This window comes from Dermacentor variabilis, chromosome 2 (genome assembly GCF_050947875.1).
Source record: "Dermacentor variabilis isolate Ectoservices chromosome 2, ASM5094787v1, whole genome shotgun sequence".
Lineage (NCBI taxonomy): Eukaryota > Metazoa > Arthropoda > Arachnida > Ixodida > Ixodidae > Dermacentor > Dermacentor variabilis.
In genome coordinates, this window is record NC_134569.1 from 510,241 (window position 1) to 527,122 (window position 16,882).

The 16,882-nt window shown below is 44.0% G+C and overlaps 1 protein-coding gene across 4 annotated transcripts in view; it reads right to left on the reverse strand.

The window, feature by feature from the left end:
* The window catches only part of Rubicon (run domain Beclin-1-interacting and cysteine-rich domain-containing protein rubicon), a 415,700-nt gene that overhangs the window by 241,675 nt on the left and 157,143 nt on the right, over positions 1–16,882 (reverse strand). The gene's annotated exons all lie outside the window — the stretch shown is intronic.

The window sequence follows — 16,882 nt, forward strand, 5'->3', positions numbered from 1 at the left end:
AAAACCAGTGCGGTCATCTATCCACCTGTGTTGACGCCCTTGAGAAAATTGTAGATGCTCATAAATCAAGTCACTCGATACCTGTATCTAGTGACAACCCTGAAATAATTAAACTCATTTCACAAATAAAAAACCCCATACAGAAATGCAATGACTCGGAAAACCGCCTTCGCCGGGACAACCTACTTTTTTTTTGGTGTTGAGGATGCGCGTGATGAAACTTCGGAGCAATCGGAGTCATTTTGGTCCTTAAAGACCCCTGGAAGGGGCATTACATAAGGGGGGGAAACATTGAACACAACAACGTAGGTCACTGTCAAACATTGTCACAATCAGTGATCAGCATAATCTGTACAGCAAAAAAAAAGTACAAGAACCCTTTAAATAAGCATTAACAAATATAAACGTAGCAACAGTAAAGTAAACAGAGGCAAACAGAAGAAGGCAAGAATTTTCACATCATGTTTTCATTTAGGATGTCAGCAATTGCCGGAACTTATGTGGATCGTGTTCTATTACAATATGGTCAGGTAATGAATTCCATTCTTCAATTGAAAGAGGCAGGAATGACTTGTTAAATGCGTTAGAGGAGCCGTGCAGACGTAGAATGCTCACGGAGTTGAAAAGACGGCGTGATGTTCGGAGAGGTGGAAGCAGGAGAGAGTCCCGAAGCGAAGGAAAACAAAAGTATAGCTTATGAAATAATGACAAACGGGCGATTTGTCGTCTGTGTGTCAGAGGCTCGATGTCAAGCGATAATTTTATATTGGTAACACTGGACTGAGTGTCGTAGTAGGATGAAATATATCAGGCTGCACGGTTTTGAATGGCTTCTAGGTTATCGATTAGGTAAGCCTGATGTGGATTCCAAATTGGGGAGCCAAATTCTAGTTTGGTTCGGACAAAAGTTTTGTAAGCTAGACTGCGAATAGAGGGAGGGGAGAAGCTGAGGTACCGTCTGATGAACCCAAGTGATTTCGATGCATCAGCTACAATCTTCGTGATGTGCTCGGACCAGGTGAGTTTGCTGGTGATGTGAATTCCAAGATAACGGTAAGATTCAACTTGGGAAAAGGTGGTTGAGTACAACGAATATGCGTAGCTGAGGTTAGTGCGCTTGCGTGTTACCTGCATGTATTTGCACTTTGATACATTCAGCTTCATTAGCCATGTCGAACACCAGTCTTCAATTCTGTCCAAGTCATTTTGAAGCAATAACTGATCATTGGATGTGGTTATGCGGCGGTACAAGACGCAGTCATCTGCGAAAAGACGAATGCACGACGAAATGCTGGAAGGAAGATCATTTATGAAGATTAAAAACAAAAGTGGGCCGAGCACCGAGCCCTGCTCCCGGGACACCAGAAATAACTTCAGTTGTGGGCGAATGATCATTATCGATAACAGTAAATTGGCAACAACCGGACAGAAAACAACGAATCCATGTTAATTTCAGCGGATCAAGACACAAGCATGAAAGTTTGGCTAAAAGGCACTGATGGGGTACACGATCGAAAGCTTTTGAGAAGTCGAGATATATAACGTCCGTCTGAAATGAATCTAAATTTAGGTGAAGATCGGTTGTGAAATGGAAAAGTTGGGTTTCGCATGAGTAACCGGATCTGAAGCCGTGCTGGTTGGGAGAAAAGAAGCTGTTGGAATCAAGGTGAGATGCAACATGTGAATATATTATTTGCTCCAGTAGTTTGCAAGCAGTGCATGTTAGTGAAATCGGTCGGTAGTTAGAAGGATCAGAACGGTTACCTGCTTTAAAAACCGGTACTACCTTGATCAGCTTCCAGTCGTCTGGAAGTGAGCCGGTAGCAATCGATTGCACCAATATTATTTGCAGAAACTGGCTTGATATGTCCTTGGTGCATTTCAGTATCTAAGACGATATATTATCCAGTCCAGGGGCGCTTGAAACTTTGAGCCTTTCAACAAGTTTTATGATACCATATAAACCATCTCGTGTTATTTCACTGTGTGCAGATAAACTTCAAATTGCCATCAACAAATATGACATGGAACACACACACAGGCTTGGCCGTTTCCAGGCTGGTAAACGTGTTAAAAGCATAGCATAAAAGCATAGCATAGCATAAAAGCATGGTAAAAGCATAGCTGCGAGTCGGCCTAGTTGGAACAGATTAAACTTCAAACTTCTTGTTTGCAAACAAACAGGGACGAAGAATAGGAGCAACACAAGGACGAGCGCTTTTTAACGACTGGTTTTATTTTTGAAGAACCACCTGCTTAAATACCCACAGATCTGCGCGATCTAGCCTTCCGATAAGGCCAGCAAATTGTGAGAGCTAAGACCAATTGCGTTTTGAAATATCGGTTCACCACGTGCATTACAATTCACGATGGGGTGTAGAGTAATATAATTCTTCTTCTCATCATCATCATCATCATCATCATCATCATCCTGGTTACTCCCACTGCAGGGCAAAGGCCTCTCCCATGCTTCTCCAACAACCCCGGTCATGTACTAATTGTGGCCATGTCGTCTCTGTGAACTTCTTAATCTCACCTGCCCACCTAACTTTCTGCCGCCCCCTGCTACGCTTCCCTTTCCTTGGAGTCCAGTCTGTAACCCTTAATGACCATCGGTTATCTTCCCTCCTCATTACATGTCCTGCCCATGCCCAATTTCTTTTTCTTGATTTCAACTAAGATGTCATTAACTCGTGTTTGTTCCCTCACCCAATCTGCTCTTTTCCTATCCCTTAACATTACACCCATCATTCTTCTTACCGTAGCACGTTGCGTCGTCCTCAATTTAAGTAGAACCATTTTTGTAAGCCTCCAGCTTTCTGCCCCGTATGTGAGTACTGGTAAGACACAGCTATTATACACTTTTCTCGAGGGATAATGGCAACCTGCTGTTCATGATCTGAGAATGCCTGCCAAACGCACCCCAGCCCATTCTTATTCTTCTGATTATTTCCGTCTCATGATCCGGATCCGCCGTCACTACCTGCCCTAAGTAGATGTATTCCCTTTCGACTTCCAGTGCCTCGCTGCCTATTGTAAATTGCTGTTCTCTTCCGAGACTGTTAAGCATTGCTTTAGTTTTCTGCAGATTAATTTTTAGACCCACTCTTCTGCTTTGCCTCTCAAGGTCAGTGAGCATGCATTGCAATTGGTCCCCTGAGTTACTAAGCAAGGCAATATCATCAGCGAATCGCAAGTTACTAGGGTATTCTCCATTAACTTTTATCCCCAATTCTTCCCAATCCAGGTCTCTGAATTCCACCTGTAAACACGCTGTGAATAGCAATGGAGAGATCGTATGTCCCTGCCTGATGCCTTTCTTTATTGGGATTTTGTTGCTTTCATTATGGATAACTACGGTGGCTGTGGAGCCGCTATAGATATCTTTCAGTATTTTTGCATACGGCTCGTCTACACCCTGATTCCGTAATGCTTCCATGACTGCTGAGGTTTCGACAGAATCAAACGCTTTCTCATAATCAATGAAAGCTATATATAAGGGTTGGTTATATTCCGCACATTTCTCTATCACCTGATTGATAGTGTGAATATGGTCTATTGTTGAGCGGCCTTTACGGAATCCTGCCTGGTCCTTTGCTTGACAGAAGTCTAAGGTGTTCCTGATTCTATTTGCGATTACCTTAGTAAATAGTTTGTAGGCAACTGACAGTAAGCTGATCGGTCTATAATTTTTCAAGTCTTTGGAGTCCCCTTTCTTATGGATTAGGATTACGTTAGCGTTCTTCCAAGATTCCGGTATGCTCGAGGTCATGAGGCATTGCATATACAGGGTGGTCAGTTTCTCTAGAACAATCTGCCTACCATCCTTCAACAAATCTGCTGTTACCTGATCCTCCCCAGCTGCCTTTCCCCCTTTGCATAGCTCCCAAGGCTTTCTTACTTCTTCCGGTGTTACCTGTGGGATTTCGAATTTGTCTCTCTTCTATTATCGTCGTGGGTACCACTGGTACTGTATAAATCACTGTAGAACTCCTCAGCCACTTGAACTATCTCATCCATATTAGTAATGATATTGCCGGCTTTGTCTCTTAATGCATACATCTGATTCTTGCCAATTCCTAGTTTCTTCTTCAGTGCTTTTAGGCTTCCTCCGTTCCTGAGAAAATGTTCAATTCTGTCTATATTATACTTCCTTATGTCAGCTGTCTTACACCTGTTGATTAACTTCGAAAGTTCTGCCAGTTCTATTCTAGCTGTAGGGTTAGAGGCTTTCATACATTGGCGAGGCTTATAGCGCATTAAAAAGACAAGGACGAAAGTGAGACGTGACACACACAGGCGCTAACTTGCAACAATCTTTATTTCGAGCATGGGACCCATACATATATGCAACTTTTTCGCGTACATCATACATGCGCTGTTTGCAAAAAAACCCTTACACACTATTGCGCAGGTACGGTAACTCTTTGCAGGAAAGTGCAATTGATGGTTTAGACACACACATATCCCCAAGCCTATCAATCATTTCTGCTTCTATAATTTCGCGAGTTATCCTACCTTGGGCTTTTCCCACAATGGAGCAGTCTCTGTATGCTGGAGCACACGTCGAGTGGTCACCATCATCCACCCCGGCAACAGTGCAGCTGCAATGCCTGCAGTGGGCGTCAAGGAACCCACCCCGCTTTTCTGCTACATTATACCTGTGTTCCTTTAAACGCTCGTTAAGGCACCTTCCACTTTGCCCCACGTAGTTCTTCCCACACATTAGAGGAAGGTTGTAAACAACTGCTTCTACACATTCAACAAACGGTTCCTGGTGTTTCTTTTTGCACGTTCGCTTATCAGAGAGGCCTGGTCTGGTTAGTCTGCATAGACATTGCAATTTTGTAGAAACTGAAAACACAACCCTAACATTCGCACATTGGCCTATTTTTTTTAAATGGTGCGATAAGCCGTGGATATATGGGATGACAGCAACGCTCCTCTTATCTACACAAGGCACGCTGGCAGAATTCTTTGATAGCTTTGACTTGAGCAGACCCTCAGCAACGCTAATAAGTACATGTGTAGGGTAACCTGCCAATCGAAGACGGAGGATCTGATCCTTGATGCTTTCGGTCATCAGTTCCGGGCATGACTTACATAATGCGTTTGACAAGCATGTCTTTGTGATTCCCCTCTTAACCAACTTAGAGTGCGCCGACTGATATGGGAGCAGTGGCTTGTTCGCGCGGGGCTCGTACTTCCAGCGTACATGGTCGTTGAAAAATAAAAACTTAATGTCAAGAAATAGGATACTTCCGTCAATCAGCAGTTCATGCATTATTTTTAGAGGAGATAAGCCCTCGCGTATAAAAAAAAGTACATTAGCGGTTAAAAAATCGAAACAGTTAGAGCTGCAGTCAAGTAGAACTGAAAAGTCATCGACGTATCTAAAAACTTTGAGAATCTTAAAATCTGGAAGCCGACCACTTATGTTCTTGTCTAGTTCTGCTAAAAATATATTGCTAAGAATGGGAGCTATACACGATCCGATGCAAATTCTCTCCTTCTGTATAAAAGGCTGCCCTTCCCACAGAATGAAAGTAGACTGAAGATAAAAGCTAAGAAGTCCTAAGAAATCGTCATTCGACATCCCGGTAGCATTCGCGAAGGCAACGTTTCCAAAGGCATCAATAGAACTCTGAACACTGGAGAGCAGACCTGAATGAGGTAAAGAATAAAACAGGTCTGTTATGTCTACGAAGAAGGCCTTAATATTCTTATGGGTTGACGACCTGAAATAATCGAGTACCACATCAGAGTTCTTTACAAGAAATGGGTCCTGAATTGAAGTTGAAGTTGAAGTTGAAGTTGAAGTTTATTTTCACCACTAACAGTACAGTGTGTTTTACACAGAACAGTTGTGGCGTGGAAAGTGGGAAAAAAGCTGCGCTGATGCAGCTTGACTAGCTCCACCTCCCATCCGTACAAAGCAGCAGAACGACAGCACAGCAAACTTCATACAGTCTTAACGTATGATAGAAAAATAAAAATAAGTATAAACGTGTACAATAATTTTCAAGTATACATAAATATATGCGCCCTCGGGTGCCTACAAGTACATCAATCATTCACGCACAAAAAAACAAAAACCAACGACATGTAAATTATTGCAAGGTAACATAACATTAAAACATACTGTGAACAGAAAGGAGGGCTTTAGTTAGACAGAATTTTTCTAGGCTTGTAGCAGATTATGTAAACATGTTGAATAGCTCCCTGCCTGAAAGGACACGCAAGTGATCTTCTGTAAGCTTGAATGTATTGAGTACGTGTGGAATGGTGAATTTTAACATTTGGAGACCATAGTTCGTTCGTGTTCAGGGAATGTGCCAGTGTTCAGAATTTCTGATGGGACGCAATGAAATGTTCGGCTGTAATTGCGCTAAACATCTTAGGTTTAGGCTATTTCTACGAATTTCTGATCTTAACGACAACAACAATTGATGTTCATAAGCAACACTGAATTTTAAAACCTTAAATTTCATAAATAAATGTGATGTATGATCTCTATAGCCTAAATTGGCAACAGCCCGCAAAGCACACTTCTGAAGTGTATATATCTTTTTCTTTAATGTTTGAGTTCCAGATGCCCATACCAACTGGCAGTAGCGTAGGTGGGAACTAAAAAGCGCATTAAAAATATGAAGTTTCTGGGGAACCGGCAGAAACGACTGACACCTCCTTAGAATACCTAAGGCTTTTCTTAGTTTAATACATAATTTTTCAACGTGAGAATCCCACAGCATATGTTGATGAAAGATAATACCTAATGTTTTGACAGTCTCTGAAAGTTCAAGTTCAAAATTATTTAGTAGCAGTTTATGTGAGTACTTGCAAGCCGTTCCTTTCGCGCGGAAAAGAACGGCCTTGGTTTTAGAGATGTTGATTTGTAATGAATTACGACAAGACCATTCGGATAATTTATGTAAAGTTTCATTAGTTGCTCGAACCAACTCATCTAGGTTTGCTCCTGTAAAAAATAAGCTCGTGTCATCTGCATAGATAATGTATGTTATTGATTGATCTATGTTTACAATATCATTAATATAAAGGTTAAATAAGAGAGGGCCTAATATACTTCCCTGCGGTACACCACGTTTGATTTTTTTGGGCATAGATATTTCCCTATTTATTGACACACACTGGTACCAGTCGCTAAGATAGCTCCTTATTAAGTCGAGTGTAACGCCTCTGATGCCATAATAGGGCAATTTTTCTAACAATGTTTGGTGATCAATCGTATCAAACGCTTTTGTAAAATCTACGAATACGCCTAGTGTGAGCTTTCTTGCTTCAATGTTGCCTAGTATGACCTCTTTCTGATGTAGAAGTGCTGTCTCTGTCGATACACCTGACCTGAAACCGTATTGTGCCGCTGTAATCACAGAATGCATGTCTAAAAATTTTGAAAGTCTAGTGAAAATAATTTTTTCCAGAGCCTTTGAAAATATTGGCAATACCGATATTGGTCTGTAATTACTCATTTCGTTTTTGTCGGCACTTTTGTAAAGTACCGCGACCTTGGCTTTTTTCATACGCTGAGGGAACAGACCTGTGTTTAAAACAAGATTATATATATGGGTCAAACAAGGTACTAATAAATCGAGGACAAAAATAACTGGTTCCATTTTTATGCCATCAATGTCTTCGCTTTTACTTTTTTTAAGTTTCATAAAAACATTAGTTACCTCAGATTGTTCTGTGGGGCAAATGAATATTGAGGGTGTTATTGGCATGGGTAAATAACTTAACGCATTCCCATCGTGAGTACTGTCCGATAAAGAACTAAAGTGGTCGTTAAATTTATTGGCCAACGCTTTTCCCTTAAATACATGTTTGTCAATTTTAAGTTCGTTGACGCGGGGTGCTTGTTTACGTGAAAATATAATTGTATTCAGTGTTTTCCACATTTGTTTGGTGTCTATGATGCCGTTGAAGATAGTAAAGTAATAATTACGTTTGGCTTGCCTTAATATTTTGGCAAGACTGTTTCTGTAAGTTTTAAACATGTTTAGTGCATCTAAATCGCGATTTTTTAGGAACACCTGGTACAGCTTGTTTTTTGTACGTATCATTTTTAAGTGACTTATTGTTATCCAAGGTTTACGTGCGCGTTTTGGCTTCGTTATTTCTTTGTAAGGGAAGCATCGTTTATAGAGAGAGGAAAAAATTTCAATGAAACGCTCATATGCGGCATCAGCCGAAGAGCACGCAAGAACCTCGTTCCAATCAGTCATGACGAGTTCATCTCGGAACTGAGACAGTGCAACCGTGCTGATGTCCTGATATATTATTTTCGCAGTGATGTCTTCTGCCGAATGAGATGTGTCAGTGACTAAGTAAATGGGCAAATGGTCACTAGGGGTCACATTAATGGTACCAGAAAATAGGGCATCAAGTGATAGGTTGGTAATGAAAAGGTCTATAAGTGTTGCGCTGTTTGCAGTAATACGTGCAGGGGCGGTTATTGTATTCGACAAGAAATGAGAATCAAGGATTGCAGACAATTCACTTTGCTTGGTGGATTTAACCAACATATCGATGTTTAAGTCACCTCCTAAAATTAAAGTGTATTGATTTGCATTAACATACGAAAAAACAGCATCTATATACTTGAAAAACTCGCTCAAATTACCATCAGGTGGTCTGTACACCACAGCAAACAGAAATTTGTCGCATTTTAAACAAATAATTTCAATATCAGCTGTGGACCATGACAGATCATCGAGGTAGTCGCAGCTAATACACAAGTTTACAAACATGCAAACACCGCCACCCCTTTTTGATTTCCTATTCAAATAAACAGCCCTGTATCCGTCCAAATGTATAGTGTCATGGTCATTATACCATGTCTCAGTTAGCATTATAACTGAGAAAGAAAACCCAAATTCGTGTAAAAACATACAAAAGTCGTCATATTTTCGACGTGCTGACTGCATATTCAAATGCATAAAAGTTAAAGGCGATTTACATATTTTCTCAATATCGGACATCAGAGTGGTCGGACTGATACAGGATACACTCATTGATGGTTTGTATGGGTCAGCATATAAGTACATACAGTTTGATTTACACGCAATATTATGTATACATGACACTGCAATAAAGACCTGTATTTATAAGTAACATACTGCGAAGTTGGGAACAGACAAGTGAAGGATATGGCTTTTACAACTAGTTTCATCAGTAGTGACAGACAATGAAACCATGATCTATCCTGACGCATGTCACGGTACAAGTAGACACACAAAGCATCCAGACAAAAGAAAACGGGCCAACTAAAGAATAGTAGTTCAAAAGTTAGAACATAGAACATAAAGAAATTTAAAAAGTAGACAGCAACTTCTGCGAAGAGATCAAATGTATGGCAGGCAACACATGCGCAAATCGCCTTTACTCCCGTTAGACGATCGGAAAATTGGCAACATGTTCTGCATTTTTTCAAGATACAATGCTATACATTTTTGTCAGGTGCCGTTTTCAGACACAATGGCTCGAAAAGGTGCATCCATCTTGTGCGTCTTTACACTGAAGAACACATCAAGACAATCAAGCTTGCTCGCACCTATCCCTTTTATAACACCATCTAAACACAGGCGTTTACAAAGCTTCTTGGCTTTCGCTTTCACTTTTGACATGCACAGATCCCTACATGGGATAAACACTTTCTTTACTGCATCTAAGGCTTTTTTGGTGAATGCCTCATGAGACAACACCGCGAAACCGCCCTCCTTATCTGCAGGTAATACACACAGCTTGTTGTCCTTTAAGACAGAGGCTACTCATTTTACAGATACCTTTGGAACCGTTGGCTTGCTATGGATCAAGGCATCGACCCCGTCCGACACACACCGCGCAGCGTAGTTTCCGGCGGCGCGCTGGGAAACCTGTCTGACGAGAGACAGGAGCTCTGGAGGGGTCCTCCGTTTTTCGAAGGCGAACTTTGGTCCTAGGGCGAGCACGCGTTGCACGTCCTGAGGAACACTTTCCCGTTGTAGGAAATGAACTTTCCCTTTTGGTGCAGGTAACTTGTCGAGCAGGAGCCGACGCAATTCCTTGAGTTTGGTTGAGCTGCTGGGGACTGAGGGCCGGGGTTTGACTGTTGTGTTCATATCAACACAGCCCTGCAAAAAATGATCCTGGCCCACCCGCAGCGCTTGCTCAGACAGCCAATCAGAGGCTCTTGCGCCCTCGTCGTGCAAAATGGCGAAAGTGAAAGTTGTCTCGGTGCTTTTCTGGTCCAATGTGTGTGTGCCTTGTGGGCCTTCTCCCGTAGTGTTGCTGTGATGAAGCGGCAGAATTTGCCTTTCGTCGTGAAGCTCGAAATCATAAATCGGGTCAAACGCGGTGAGAAGTCGGATGTGTCCCCGCAGTGTGAATGATTCTGAGGAACTCTCAGGATGATCTTGAATAATGGGGAAATTAGGGCTAAAGCGGCCAAACTCTTGCCACGGTGCCCGTGGAGCCCGACGCGTACGCACAGCCGTGTACGAGTGGTTCATCCGAAATTGCTTCAGCCATGCTGGCTTCCGCGTGCTCGGTGATGACTGTAAATTCTAGTTAATGCAACGCAGCCGTTGCCGGTGTTGCCGAAACTTGGAGCGAGCTGTCAGAATTTCCGGAAGCTGTTGACGAATCAACAGTGGATGAGTTTGTGAGTGCATATGATAGTGTCGCGACCACGGGAGAGCCCGAAAACGAAGACTACATTGCTGACATCGTACCGAGCACAAGTGAAAGTGGGCACAATGAGAAAATCAACGACGGTCCTTTGCCTACATCCTCCGAAGTGATTGGTGCGCTCGCACTAGTCCGGTGCTTCTGTGCGAATGCGGAAGCTTGCGGCGTCAGCTGTTCCCGACTCCTTAGACAATGTGGAGAAGTGCGTGCGCCGCAGGCAGTGAAAGTGCCTAAGCAGGAACAAATGCAGGACTATTTCATGCGAAACTAAGCTAGTTTCATCAATAAAGTGATTTTATAAATGGTATGCGCTTTTATGACATCCAATTATTCAGCAGGCTTATATGGAATTATGCTCTATATCGAACTGATCGGCGTTTTTTTGCGAGTTCGATATAGCCAGGTTTGACTGTATGTTGTGAGACTGGCCAGCACAATTTCATACATGACGTCAGTCACTTGTCAAAGGATGTGGTATGGGCCCGTGTAGCGAGGAAGGATCTTTTCAGAAAGACCCACATATTGGGAGGTGATCCAAAGTAACACGAGGGTACCCGGAGCAAGATGTTCGTCACGGTGTCGCTGGTTGTAAAGGCACTTCCGATTGTCTTGGGAAGCAGCAAGTCTATTACGGTCTATCTGCCGTATGTAATCAGCCTGTGCAATGGCGTCGCATGCATATTCACTAGACGAAGTTTCAGTGGAAGGAAGAAATGTGTCCAACAGTAAAGTTGGTTCCCGTCCGGAAAAAAGGTAAAAGGGAGAGTACCCAGCAGTGTCGTGGCGGGAGGATTTACATGGGAAAGTCACGTATAGCAGTGGTAGGTCCCAATCACGACAGTCAGCTGACACGTACCTTGAAAGCATGTTTGTTAATGTCTGATTCAAGCACTCGGTGAGCTCGTTCGTCTCAGGATCTTGTGCCGCCTGTCTATCGAAAGTGTCTTCCTGTAGGATCTTTCAAAGAGGTGAGCCAATGCAGGGCATGGTGGTCGGAAACTACTATGAACGGGCAGCCAAATAAATAAGGGCAAAATTTTCTACCTGCCCATACAAGAACGAGGCTCTCACGCTCTGTAATTGAGTAATTTCGTTCTGACGCAGACAACAGCCTGCTGGCATAAGTGATGACACAGTTCACTCCTCACTGACGTTGGGCCAAGATAGCGCCTATCCCCTGACCACTCGTGTCAGTGCGGACTTCGGTTTGAGCTGATGGGTCCCAGTGGGCCAAAAATGAGAGGCGCTGTGAGAAGTGTTGTTAACTTTGAGAAAGCCGCGACTTGTGCAGTACCTCAGGTAAAAGGGGCGTCTTGTTTAAGATTTGTCAGAGGCTTCACAATCACTGAAAAATTCTTCACGAACCGGTGAAAATAGGAGCAGAGCCCCACAAAGCTGCGTTCATCTTTCACAGGCTAGGGCACAGGAAAGTCTTTCATGGCTTGAATTTTTTTCTGGGTCAGGTTGTACGCCGGCAGCATCCACAATGTGGCTAAGGATCATAATGCAGCGACAGCCAAAACAGCACTTCAATGAATTTAGCTGTAGTTCAGAATGGCAGAATATGACAAGAATTGCTGAGGGGCGTTCGAGGTGTGTATCAAACATAGGCAAAAACAGAATCACGTCGTTTAACACGAGCATGTGTACCACTTGAACCCATGAAGCAAAGAGTCCATCATTCCCTCGAACGTGGCTGGGGCATTACACAGACCAAAAGGCATGAACTTGAACTGGTAAAGCCCGCCAGGAGTTACAAAAGTTGTTTTCTTTCGGTCCACTGGGTCCACAGTAATCTGCCAATATCCAGATTGAAGGTCGATAGAAGAGAAGTAAGCGGCACCAATGACATCATCAATTCGTGGTAATGGGTAAGCATCTTTCTTCGTAATGTAGTTTACGTGACGATAGCCTACACAAAAGTACCAGTATCCATCATTCTTTTTGACTAGAATAACAGGGGAGGCCCAGGGACTGGAGGATGGCTCGATAATACCTTTCGCAAGCATTTTGTTGACTTCCTGCTGGATGAAGCTTTGCTCAGACGCCGACACTCAATAGGAGTGCTGGTGAACAGGGCTGGCATTGCCTGTGTGTATGCGATGCGCGACAACGAACAACTGGCCCAAAGGCCGATTACCCAAGTTGAAAATATCTTGGTACAACTTGACAATATGCCTAAGGGCTTCAGTGCGCTCAGGTGGAAGGTCATTGGCGATCATGCTACGAATTTTGTGGCAGCCACAAGTTGTCACCGTCTGAGTGCCAGTCGTAAGACACATATTATCTAACGCAAAGCTTCTAGCTGAATGTCTTGCAAGGCGCAAAGGTGGGCTACAGAAAGCCCCTGAGGAAGGCAGGTTCTGTTAGCCATAATGCGCAAGGCTGTGTAGGGTGCAGCGATATCTTGTGTGAGCAGGACATCAGTAAGAGGCGTCACGTAGTAGTCGCCATCTGTAACAGCTGGCAAACATGACAATTCAACATACGTCATAGTTTTAGATCGTAGGCGAACAAAATCTCTGCAATGTAAGCAGGACAGAGGAGGTTGGTCACTGGGTTCACAGAGGCAACACAGTTCAAGGCAAGGGACACCAGCGGAGCAATCAATCAGAGCAGAAATGTCAGGAAGAAAATCAAATCCAAGTATGAGTTTGTGAGCACACTGCGCAAGGAGTGAAGAGAACTACCACCTGGTGACCAGTAACGGTAACCTGAGCTGTGCACATCCCAACAACAGCGGCCATCGCACCGTTAGTGTCACGTACGACTTGGGTCGCGGGAGGTGCAAGAATCTGTTCACTCAGTGACGAGGACTGGCACAGATGACAGAGATGAGCGCCTTAGTATCAACCAAAGCTCTGACAGTGATGCCATCAACGTGGACATTTAAGAGCGTTCTGGTGGGCACATTAGGGCAACAGGGGATTTTTGGGTCAGGGCTGACAGTACAGCTTTACCTCCAGAAGCTGAGCAGACTAGTTTTCAGGCGAAAAGCTACAGCTAAAGGAGGGCGAAGGAGAGCAGCGGCGAGTCAGTGAATGAGATGGACGGTGAAGCAGCAATGGCGACTGGGCGTAGCGGCTACTTTCCTCAGAACATTGGGTGCAGAGGATTCGATGCAGGACCGATAGCGGCTTGCAGTACAGAAGAGACCAGAGTAAGTGGGAAATGGGCTGTGCAACTGAGAGGGCCCCTTGCTGCAGCAATAGTGAGCAATGTTTCCAGCTCGGCTGCAGCGGAAATAGATAGGCTTGTCATCGGCTGTTCTCCATTATGATGTGTTTATGGATAAATGAAGGGCTTACGGTGTGCGACGAGGCCTGTCTGTGGAGACTAGGCCAGCATCAGGGGTGTTCTAGGTGCAGACAGTAGAAAGGAAGCCAAGGTTTGCATATTCGTGGCAAACAATGGCGTAGATCAATGAAACAGCTGGCATCAAGGCCTCAGATACAGTGGGTTTATAAGAAGCCGGATATGTGGCCTAGAGTTCTTGACAGACGACGTGCGTCGCATCGTCCGATGAGGATGGTTGACAAGAAGTTGCTTCACAAGACAAGGCTGTGACGGTATTCAGTAGCTGCTCGAACTGAGGCAAGATGCGCTGGGATTCTGCTTGCTCTAGACGACGGCACTGCTTGATAACACTGTTAATGGTGCATATCATATTGACCGCAAAAAAGATGGGGACAGAAGGAGAGAACACATAAACAGCACGGGCGGTAACTTTCAACTGTTTTATTCACGGCAGCCCGTGGGCATATACACGTATAGGCAAAAAGAACATGCGCAGATCGCAGCAAACAAGAATACACATCAGCTTAGCGTGGCAACCAATTATCAAAAAAATCTATTTCCGATTGAAACAACCTAATGGAGGTATCGCTAACACAGTCTTCGCCTTTCTTTTTTATGTGATAAGCCTCCATCAGTTCACGTGCAGTCTGGTCATGGCTTTTCCCCAGAATCTTTATCTCCTCAAAAAGAGGTGCACAGCGACAGGCATTGCAGTGCGCAGGTAAGTGCGCCAATTCATCTTTCGTTAACTTTAGTTCATGTTCCCTGGCTCGATCATTTAGGCACCGTCCAGTCTGCCCTATGTAGGACTTGCCACACGCCAGGGGCATTTCGTACACAACTCCTACACTGCATTTTGCATACGGCTTGGTGTGGTTCTTACCACAACCTTGCCTTCCTTTAGGATCATGAGAGGTGCGGGGGCAGAGCCGCGCCAGCTTAAAAGGGGCTGAAAAGACAAGGGGGACTCCAAACCTGCCTGCCACCTTCCTTAGGTTGTGAGCGAACCTATGAATATACGGCACTACTTCAGGTCTTATGGCCATAGTATTCGTCCTCACCCTTGCTTTGTGCCCTTAGATCCTTTTACCTTCTGCAGGAGGGTTTGGACGGTGCCTAAATGATCTAAATGATTTCATTTGGACGGTGCCTAAATGATCGAGCCAGGGAACATGAACTAAAGTTAACGAAAGATGAATTGGCGCACTTACCTGCGCACTGCAATGCCTGTCGCTGTGCACCTCTTTTTGAGGAGATAAAGATTCTGGGAAAAAGCCATGACCAGACTGCACGTGAACTGGTGGAGGCTTATCACATAAAAAAGAAAGGCGAAGACTGTGTTAGCGATACCTCCATTAGGTTGTTTCAATCGGAAATAGATTTTTTTGATAATTGGTTGCCACGCTAAGCTGATGTGTATTCTTGTTTGCTGCGATCTGCGCATGTTCTTTTTGCCTATATATGCCCACGGGCTGCCGTGAATAAAACAGTTGAAAGTTACCGCCCGTGCTGTTTATGTGTTCTCTCCCTCTGTCCCCGTCTTTTTTGCGGTCAATATGATATGCAGTAAATACCAACTAGGCCAAAGTGAAGTTCTTCTGTTAATGGTGGTCACGTTGGTGAAGACGAGCAGATTGAATGTGCAGTCTGCGATAGCCTTCAAAATATCGGCGATCCTGTCAGCCTTGGACATCGTCTGGCCAGCTTGTCGATACAAGGCCAACATGTCCTGTATGTACAACAAGTAAAGTTCACTTGACGTATGTGTACTTACCACTAGTTGTTTCTTGGCAGCAAGCTGTCGACAAAACGAGTTGCTGAAAAGGTCGCAGAGCTGCTAGTTGAACGTGTCCCAGCTGGTGACATCATCCACGTGGGTCTGAAACCACAGGCAAAGGGTTCTTCCGAAGTGAAATATGACGTTGGGCAGCATTATAGTTGGATCCCAGCCATTCTGTTTGCTGACACACTTGTACATGCTGAGCCACTTATCCAGGTCAATGATGTTCGCCCCAGAAAAGGTCCCGACATTGCGGGGCTGTGAGAGGGCAATAAACTGGGTGGTGGTCACAGGCGTAGCTGGAGTTGGCATGTCATCACCTGGTGGTATGGTGGTAGATTCAAGGTGGCATCCACTGCTCCATCGTCAGAAGTACCGAGCACCTCCATAAAAGAAATGTTACGTGGAAGCACAATAGGTAAACTATTTACACGGTGTATTTACAAGAGGTGAAAGCACTGACCAACATGAAAGCGAGCCAACATCCAGCAATGCACATAGTCGTCCTCAGATCAACCAGAGCCCGCTTATGGGTATGTCCCACTAAATCCAAGTGTCCACATTATCTTTGAATAGCACATAGCAATATGGTCATGCTTAACATACATCGAGCCCCCTCAGTTTCCCTTCTCTCATTTGTTCATAGCAAGGGTCTAGGATCTGGCAGCCTTGATGTCATTGGGTAGCATGCGAGGGTTTATTAACCACATGCCTGCTCTCCTAAGTTCACATATTAGATAATACCATCGGAGAAAAAAGGATGTTCCAAATCTGCCCACCAAGATTTTGAGTGGCACTGGCTAACACTCCTGGGGCTAGAGCTGGTAAACATAAATAACCAAGTCAGTGGATGGATTGATAGCCGTCACCATAGCACGACTGGTAATGTAACGCACAAATAATGCAGATATTGTGGGTTCGGTTCCCACCGGCAGCAAGTTATTTTTTAATCTACTTTCATTTCCCTTGTCCTTTATTATTTACTACATTTCAATTTCAAGCACATCTAGTTTCCCTGATGCTTTCCTTGGTTTCATTGTCCGTTGGCTTTATATGGTCATGATTAACCTACATTGAGCCTCCTCAGTTTCCCTTTTTAACTGCTTTATTTATAGCTTG